The following is a 9,656-nucleotide window of genomic DNA, read 5'->3' on the forward strand; positions in this document are numbered from 1 at the left end:
ACAGCACCAATTGTCGGCACATAGAGGGTCAGCACACTTTTTTCAATACATCGCCAAACCCACTGACTGCGAGAGCGGTGAGGCCAGAAAGACAGTTTCTTCTGGGTTAGGCAATGTTTTCAATATCGGGGCCTTAGACCCAAGTTCAACAATGTAGAAAAAAATGCACTAGTCCCCTGGGATTTATACATTTACTTTTATGAAGACACCAGCTCAACAATTTAGGACCCCCCCAATGTTTTTTTTACAGTATTATGTTTAAAGAAAGTCACAAATAAAAACCTAATAAATGGGCAATTTAAACAAAACAAGCATGGAAAAATATAAAAGCTGCTTTATGAACAGAGGGCCCCAATGAAAGCAACTTTTTGCCCACCCCCCTACACAAAACATATTAAAGAAATGCACACTAATGTGAGACCTGTGTTTTTTCATTTAACATCCCAGAGGGACAACGTTAAAAGACACATTATAAATGTGCTCCTAACTGTATAGTGTCTATATTGAAAGGCAACCTGAATAAAAAGCTGAAGACCATCTTGAGAAAATAGATAAATCATCAATACTCTTACATGAAGTGTGTCCAACACGTGCTGGTTGTAATATTAGCAGTAAGTGGCTCCAGCTCTTTATGGTTGCTAAGGGGTTAATAAGTTGCAGCTTTTTTTCTCTTTCTAATTTTGTTTAGCTCTAGGAATAAATGTTTTTATTATTAATAAATAACAATAATAATTAGTAATTGGATTTATTTAGTTCTGTATAATTAAACATAACATATTAAGCTATAAACACAACCCTCATACGCTCAATGCATCAGCCTAAAAAAACCACAGCAGAATCTGTATAGTCAGATATCAACCTAAAAGGTAAGAGTTTAATTGAAAAGCTAAACCTTGACAGAGTCACAGTTGTCTTTGCATTGTGCAGGGACATAATGTAAGAGCTCAGGATCTGATACCTTATTTGTAAGAGCTGCTGATAATGTTTGGTGCACAAGGCAAGGCTGCTCCTCGGTGAGGGTCATATTTGTAACAAGCTGATTGTGGGGAATGTGTGTTTGCATGTTATTTGAATCAGGAAGTTAGGGACGTCACCTAAAATAGATTGTTACTGTAAAACTAATCTAAAAGCAGAAGTGAGTGTGAGAGGAAAACTAGTAGTGCTGATCCATGCTAGCAGCAAGGGGGAAGAACCTCAAGTACTTGTGAATTACAGAATTAATGCACCACCCCTGCCCCAGCTCATGCATGACACACTGGGGCCAATTTATCATGGCCCAAATGGGGCCAAATACCCCTTTTTTCCACTGAAAAAAGAAGTTAAGAAGTTAAGACTGCTGCTCCTTAACTAGTCCGCTGCCTCTGAGGCTGAGGACATTAATCCGCCCGATCTCATACGATCGGGTTGATTGACATCCCCTGCTAGCAGCCGATTGGCCGTGTATCTACAGGGGGCAGCATTGCACAAGCAGTTCACCAGAACTGCTTGTACAATGATAAATACAGACAGTCGGCATTTATCGATGTCTGGCGGACATGATCACTACAGCGGATCACAGGCCCGGACTGACCATAGGGCATACCGGGCAAATGCCCGGTGGGCCACCAGTTACCTTAGTCCCGCCACTATTACTGCACATACCAGTGCTTGCCTTTCAATGTAGCACTGTCTTTGTTTGCCCCATTATTATTGTGATGTTCATGATGTTATTGTTCAGTGCCGGTGAGGCTGTTTTTTGTTTTTTTTTGGGGGTGGGGGGCACTCCCTCCACTCAGCCTTGCGCAGGTTCACTATAGTCAGGAGACCGGAGAGACTGAGTCAGAAGAGCGCATTGAACTTTTGTAAAGCAAGGAAGTGTAGGAGCCTGGGGCGAAGAGAGCATGATCTCTGAGGCTGGTTACCAAGCACGGAACGTCCACAGTGTGTGTGACACTGTCAAACTTCCTGTTCCCTCTGCCTCAGTCAGTGAGCGGTCCCTACTCTCCCTCCTCACTGAGAGAGAGGAGCCAGGAGGTTGAGTAAGGACCGTCCGTGCAGGCAGAACGCGGTCTGCACTCTGCTCTGCTGGGGGCCTGTGAGGTGAAGTTAAGACCTCCTGGGATGAGACTGACATGGTGACAAGAGGTGGAGCAAACGGCTCAGAGGCAGAGAAGAGTCTGCAGAGCGGGCCCCAACTGCACCATGAGCTATACTGCGGCGCTGCTGCCTGGACCTCAGAGAAGAAGAGGTAAATAGGTGCTGGCCAGAGGGAGTAGATGGACGCTAGTAAAATGTGTAAGTCTCTTGGATGCCCGGAAAGCGGTGGTTACCAGACCAGGGCGCAATGGTGTCCCTGTTCCCTCAAGGCATAATGACACAGGGAAGTTTTCTCAGCAGTAACTAATCACTACCTTGTAACCCCGTTTTCTGGATGACTCACCAAGAATGAGACACCTTTTACATAGCAAAAAAATACAAAAACTGTAGATATTAGAAATGTTATTCCTAAATATGCTTACAAAACAGAAAGTTCAAAATGAATAAACTCACATTTTATTTATTTTTAAAAGTGTGCTGCAGTTGTCTCATCTTGCCATTAAAGTAAAAATTTAGAAAATGCCCTTAAGCAGGGTATAAAAAACCCACACATCTCATCTGTAGTATTAAATGGGATATAATACATAAGGCTTTGACTTTGACACCTGATAAAAATGTTGTACACCCAATAGTTCCATGTTATTAAAAAACAAACAAACTAGAAACATAAAATGTTCTACTGTCATTTCTTTCTAAGTATCTCCTACTTTTGTAGCTTTAATATTATGATAACATAAACATTTTGAAATATCAATGTTTTTGTATTGACATTAGGGGGGATAGTTATTAACGTGTCAACTTTCCTGCCTTCGCCGGACCAATACTCCCGCCTAAGCTCGCCTACCATCGCCGCCGCGGACCTGAAAAAATTCGCCTAAGTTATCAATAAATCTGTCAAAAAGCCGCACACCAAGTACGGGGCGATGAGCAGCGGACTGTGAGAGTTATCACTCATCCGATCTCGCTGCTCTTCGGCTTTTTTACAGCTTTATTGACAAGCTGTCACTAAGCACCCACACTAACTACACTGTTCTACCCCCTATACCGGCGCCCCCGGAGCCCCCCGCAACTCAATAAAGTTACTAACCCCTAAACCGCCGCTCCTAGACCCCGCCACAACTCTTATAAATGTATTAACCCCTAAACCGCCGCTCCCGGACACCACCGCAACCTACATTATACCTAGTAACCCCTATCCTGCCCCCCCTATACCGCCGCCCTCTATAATAAAGTTATTAACCCCCTATTCTGCTGATCCCGCACCTCGCTGCAACTAAATAAATAGTTTAACCCCTAAACCGCCACTCCCGAACCCTGCCGCAACCTATATTAAATTTATTAACCCCTAATCTGCCCCTCCTACACCGTCGCCACCTATAATACATTTATTAACCCCTATCCTGCCCCCCACTACACCGCCGCCACTGTAATAAATTTATTAACCCCTAAACCTAAGTCTAACACTAACCCTAACACCCCCCTAACTTAAATATTAATTAAATAAATCTAAATAATATTTCTATTATTAACTAAATTAATCCTATTTAAAACTAAATACTTACCTTTAAAATAAACCCTAATATATCTACAATATAAATAATAATTATATTGTAGCTATCTTAGGATTTATTTTTATTTTATAGGTAACTTTCAATTTATTTTAACTAGGTACAATAGCTATTAAATAGTTATTAACTATTTAATAGCTACCTAGCTAAAATAAAGAGAAATTTACCTGTAAAATAAAAACTAACCAAAGTTACAATTACACCTAACACTACACTATACTTAAATAAATTATTCCTATTTAAAACTAAATACTTACCTGTAAAATAAACCCTACGATAGCTACAATGTAATTAATAATTACATTGTAGCTATTTTAGGATTTATTTTTATTTTACAGGTAACTTTGTATTTATTTTAGCTAGTTAGAATAGTTATTAAATAGTTATTAACTATTTAATAACTACCTAGCTAAAAGAAATATAAAATTACCTGTAAAATAAATCCTAACCTAAGTTACAATTAAACCTAACACTACACTATCATTAAATAAATTAAATAAATTAAATACAAATAACTACAATTAAATACAATTACATAAACTAACTAAAGTACAAAAAATAAAAAAAGCTAAGTTACAAAAAATAAAAAATAGGTTACAAACATTTAAAAAATATTACAACAATTTTAAGCTAATTACACCTAATCTAAGCCCCCTAATAAAATAACAAAGCCCCCCAAAATAAAAAAATTCCCTACCCTATTCTACATTAAAAAAGTTCAAAGCTCTTTTACCTTACCAGCCCTTAAAAGGGCTTTTTGTGGGGCATGCCCCAAAGAAAACTGCTTTTTGCCTGTAAAAGAAAAATACAACCCCCCCAACATTAAAACCCACCACCCACATACCCCTAATCTAACCCAAACCCCCCTTAAAATAACCTAACACTAATCCCCTGAAGATCATCCTACCTTTAGTCGTCTTCACTCAGCCGAGCCACCGATGGAACTGAAGAGGAGATCCGGAGCGGCAGAAGTGATCCTCCAAGGGGCGCTGAAGAAATCTTCCATCCAATGAAGTGATCCTCCAGGCGGCGCTGAAGAAGTCTTCCATCCGGGCGATGTCATCTTCCAAGCGGCGCTGAAGAAGTCTTTTATCCGGGCGATGTCATCTTCTAAGCGGGGTCTTCAATCTTCAATCTTCATCCCGCCGACGCGGAACATCCTTCTTTCCCGACGGACTACCGACGAATGAAGGCTCCTTTAAGGGACGTCATCCAAGATGGCGTCCCTTCAATTCCGATTGGCTAATAGGATTCTATCAGCCAATCGGAATTAAGGTAGGAAAAATCTGATTGGCTGATTGAATCAGCCAATCAGATTGAAGTTCAATCCGATTGGCTGATCCAATCAGCCAATCAGATTGAGCTCGCATTCTATTGGCTGATCCGATCAGCCAATAGAATGCGAGCTCAATCTGATTGGCTGATTCAATCATCCAATCAGATTTTTCCTACCTTAATTCCGATTGGCTGATAGAATCCTATCAGCCAATCGGAATTGAAGGGACGCCATCTTGGATGACGTCCCTTAAAGGAGCCTTCATTCGTCGGTAGTCCGTCGGGAAAGAAGGATGTTCCGCGTTGGCGGGATGAAGATTGAAGACCCCGCTTGGAAGATGACATCGCCCGGATAGAAGACTTCTTCAGCGCCGCTTGGAAGATGACATCGCCCGGATGGAAGACTTCTTCAGCGCCGCCTGGAGGATCACTTCATCGGATGGAAGATTTCTTTAGCGCCCCTTGGAGGATCACTTCTGCCGCTCCGGATCTCCTCTTCAGTTCTATCGGTGGCTTGGCTGAGTGAAGACGACTAAAGGTAGGATGATCTTCAGGGGATTCGTGTTAGGTTATTTTAAGGGGGGTTTGGGTTAGATTAGGGGTATGTGGGTGGTGGGTTTTAATGTTGGGGGGGTTGTATTTTTCTTTTACAGGCAAAAGAGCAGTTTTCTTTGGGGCATGCCCCACAAAAGGCCCTTTTAAGGGCTGGTAAGGTAAAAGAGCTTTGAACTTTTTTAATGTAGAATAGGGTAGGGAATTTTTTTATTTTGGGGGGCTTTGTTATTTTATTAGGGGGCTTAGATTAGGTGTAATTAGCTTAAAATTGTTGTAATATTTTTTAAATGTTTGTAACCTATTTTTTTATTTTTTGTAACTTTGCTTTTTTTATTTTTTGTACTTTAGTTAGTTTATGTAATTGTATTTAATTGTAGTTATTTGTATTTAATTTATTTAATGATAGTGTAGTTAGTGTTAGGTTTAATTGTAACTTAGGTTAGGATTTATTTTACAGGTAATTTTGTATTTCTTTTAGCTAGCTAGTTATTAAATAGTTAATAACTATTGAATAACTATTCTAACTAGCTAAAATAAATACCAAGTTACCTGTAAAATAAATATAAATCCTAAGATAGCTACAATGTAATTATTAATTATATTATAGCTATCTTAGGGTTTATTTTACAGGTAAGTATTTAGTTTTAAATAGGATTAATTTATTTAAGTATAGTGTAGTGTTAGGTGTAATTGTAACTTAGGTTAGTTTTTATTTTACAGGTAAATTTCTCTTTATTTTAGCTAGGTAGCTATTAAATAGTTAATAACTATTTAATAGCTATTGTACCTAGTTAAAATAAATTGAAAGTTACCTATAAAATAAAAATAAATCCTAAGATAGAAACAATATAATTATTATTTATATTGTAGCTATATTAGGGTTTATTTTAAAGGTAAGTATTTCGTTTTAAATAGGATTAATTTAGTTAATAATATAAATATTATTTAGATTTATTTAATTAATATTTAAGTTAGGGGGGTGTTAGGGTTAGTGTTAGACTTAGGTTTAGGGGTTAATAAATTTATTACAGTGGCGGCGGTGTAGTGGGGGGCAGGATAGGGGTTAATAAATGTATTATAGGTGGCGACGGTGTAGGGGGGGCAGGATAGGGGTTAATAAATTTAATATAGGTTGCGGCAGGGTCCGGGAGCGGCGGTTTAGGGGTTAAACTATTTATTTAGTTGCGGCGAGGTGCGGGATCAGCAGGATAGGGGTTAATAACTTTATTATAGAGGGCGGCGGTATGGGGGGGGGCAGGATAGGGGTTACTAGGTATAATGTAGGTTGCGGCGGTGTCCGGGAGCGGCAGTTTAGGGGTTAATACATTTATTATAGTTGCGGCGGGGTCAGGGAGCGGCGGTTTAGGGGTTAATATGTATAGAGTAGCTTGCGGTGGGCTCCGGAAGCGGCAGTTTAGGGGTTAATACATTTATTTAGTTGCGGCGGTGTAGGGGGACAGCTTAGGTGTGTTTAGACTCAGGGTACATGTTAGGGTGTTAGGTGTAGACAGCTCCCATAGGAATCAATGGGATGTCTGGCAGCAGCGAACTTGTACTTTCGCTATGGTCAGACTCCCATTGATTGATACGCTGGGCCGGAAAAGTGCCGAGCGTACCTGCTAGTTTTTTGATAACTACCAAAAGTAGTCAGATTGTGCCGGAACATCTGGAGTGACGTAAGAATCGATCTGTGTCGGACTGAGTCCAGCGGATGGAAGCTTACGTCACTAAATTCTACTTTTGCTGGTGTAAAGGGCTTGATAACTAAGGCGAATGAGCCTTGCCACAAATACGCTGCGGAATTCCAGCATATTTGAGGTTGACGGCTTGATAACTACCCCCCTAGGGCTCCTCTGATTAGGGAGAGTGGTAATTATGGATCTAGCTAGGACAAATGTTGTTTCAGAAAGCTGAACTCTGCTCTGCTGGGGGCCCAGAAGGGTGAGGTTAAAGGGATAGAAATCCCCAATTGTTTCTTTCAGGATTTGGATAGAACATAACATTTTAAATAACTCTCCAATTTACTTCTGTGATCAAATTTGCTTAATTCTCTTGTTATCCTTTGCTGAAGGAATAACAATGCACTACTGGCAGCTTGCTGAACACATCCAGTTAGCCAATCACAAGAGACAAATGTGTGCAGGCACCAATCAGCAGCCAGCTCCCACTAGGGTAGGATATGTGCATATTATTTTTCAACAAGGGATATCAAATGAATGAAGCACATTTGAAAACAGAAGTGGATTTAAAAGTGTCTTAAAATTACATGCTCTATCTAAATCATACAAATTTAATTTTTACTTTCCTATCCCTTTAAGGCTTGGGGTGAGACTGAGACTGCGGTAGAGGGAAGCAAAGAGTCTTCAGAGCAGGTCCTAGCCACACACTATACCCTGACGTTTCACCAGCCAGGGGGACTTAAGGACAGCTACTAGCCAGTAATGAGTGAGTTTTCTAAAGGCCCAGGGGTAGGGACGGTTACCAGACCAGGGTGCAATGTCTCCTCCATGTCTCTCTCCCCTCTACCTCTCTCTCCTCTCTGCTCTTTCTGTCCCCCCTCTCTCTCCCGCTGCTGCTCTCCCTCTCTCTGGCTATCTCTCTCCCCCTCAGTAGTGCATTGCTGCTCTTAAGCAAAGGATATCAATGGAATGAAGCAAATCTAACAATAGAAGAACATTGGATAGTTTGAGCATCATAGCATAATAGATATCTATCTAAAAGACTGAGCATTATGAGTAACAAAAAATATACTACTTACAAGCATGTTTCAAGTGACCTCTAGGTCCTCTGCTTAGGTATATTTGATGTGACTTGTAAAAATGTTTATCTCATACATGTAACTGCATTTGACTGTGTGTTCTGTGTGCATATAAGAGTGTATGTGTGGTGTGAATGCATGTGAGTGTGTGTATGTGGGTGTATGTGTGGTGTGCGTGCTTCTGAGTGTCTGTATGAGTAGTGTGCATATATGGTGTGCATGCATATGCTTGTGTATATGTGTGGTGTGCATGCATATATATGTGTAGTGTACGGTGTGCATGTGTAGTGAGCGTACTTATGAGCGTATATATTTATTGGGTGCGTGCATATGAGAGTGTGTATGTGGGCGGTTCAATAAAAAATGGGGGAGGAGTGGGCTGCTTTGCTTTAAAATGCCCGGGCCTATTTTTGGTCCCAGTCCGGCCCTGGCGGATCATGTCCACCAGACAAATGATAAATCGTCCCCACTGTATCAGGTACATGTAGGAGTGTGAGGAAAACTGCTCATCTGTACTAGCAGTGAGGGGAAGAACCTAAAGTACATGTGAATTACAGTATTAATGCACCACCCCTGCACCAGCTCATGCTAGACACACTGTATCAGGTACATGTGTGAGTGTGAGTAAAACTGCTGATCTGTACTAGCAGCGGGGGGGGGGGGGGGGCGGGAGAAGCTCAAGTACATGTGAATTACAGCATTAATACACCACCCCTGCATTATGTTTGAGTTGATAAAAAAAACATATGTACATAATATGTACCAACAATGACGTGCAGTGAAGTCAGAGGCTGGTGAGGCACTGGCTATGATACTCCCGAGAAACACACACATATATCTAGGCAGACACGTAGGCTTAAATGCTAAGGGGGTTCAAGGGAATAGCTAAAGGAGGAGAGGAACTAAGATAGGAAAATGTTAGTGTATATTATTGGCATCCCTGAACAGTAGAGTCTTTAAGGAGCACTTGAAAGTTAGAAAACTACGGGAGAGTCTTGTGGAGCGAGACAGAGAGTTCCATAAAATTGGAAGCATTCTGGAGAAGTCTTGTAGACGGGAATGTGAGGAGGTAACAAGAGAGGAGGAGAGAAGGAGGTCATGAGCAGAGCGAAAGGGAAGGGAGGGCTAGTATCTGGAAACTAGGGGGCCAAATTATTTAGCTGTGAATGCAGCCTTTTTCGCGTGAGCCTTCAGGCTCGCCAGAAACAAAAGTTAAGAAGCAGCGGTCTTAAAACTTTAAGACTGCTGCTCCTTAACTCATCCGCCACCACTGAGGTGGCGCATAGCAATCATCACGATCATCACGATCGGAGGTTAGAGGAAGCCAGTAAAAGGATTGGCAGAGTGGTGCAGCAGATGAGGAGCAATATGTAAGGAAGATTAGTCTGGGAGTGGGATTTATTATGGATTGTAAGGGAGATACA

This window comes from Bombina bombina, chromosome 3 (genome assembly GCF_027579735.1).
Source record: "Bombina bombina isolate aBomBom1 chromosome 3, aBomBom1.pri, whole genome shotgun sequence".
Classification (NCBI taxonomy): Eukaryota; Metazoa; Chordata; class Amphibia; order Anura; family Bombinatoridae; genus Bombina; species Bombina bombina.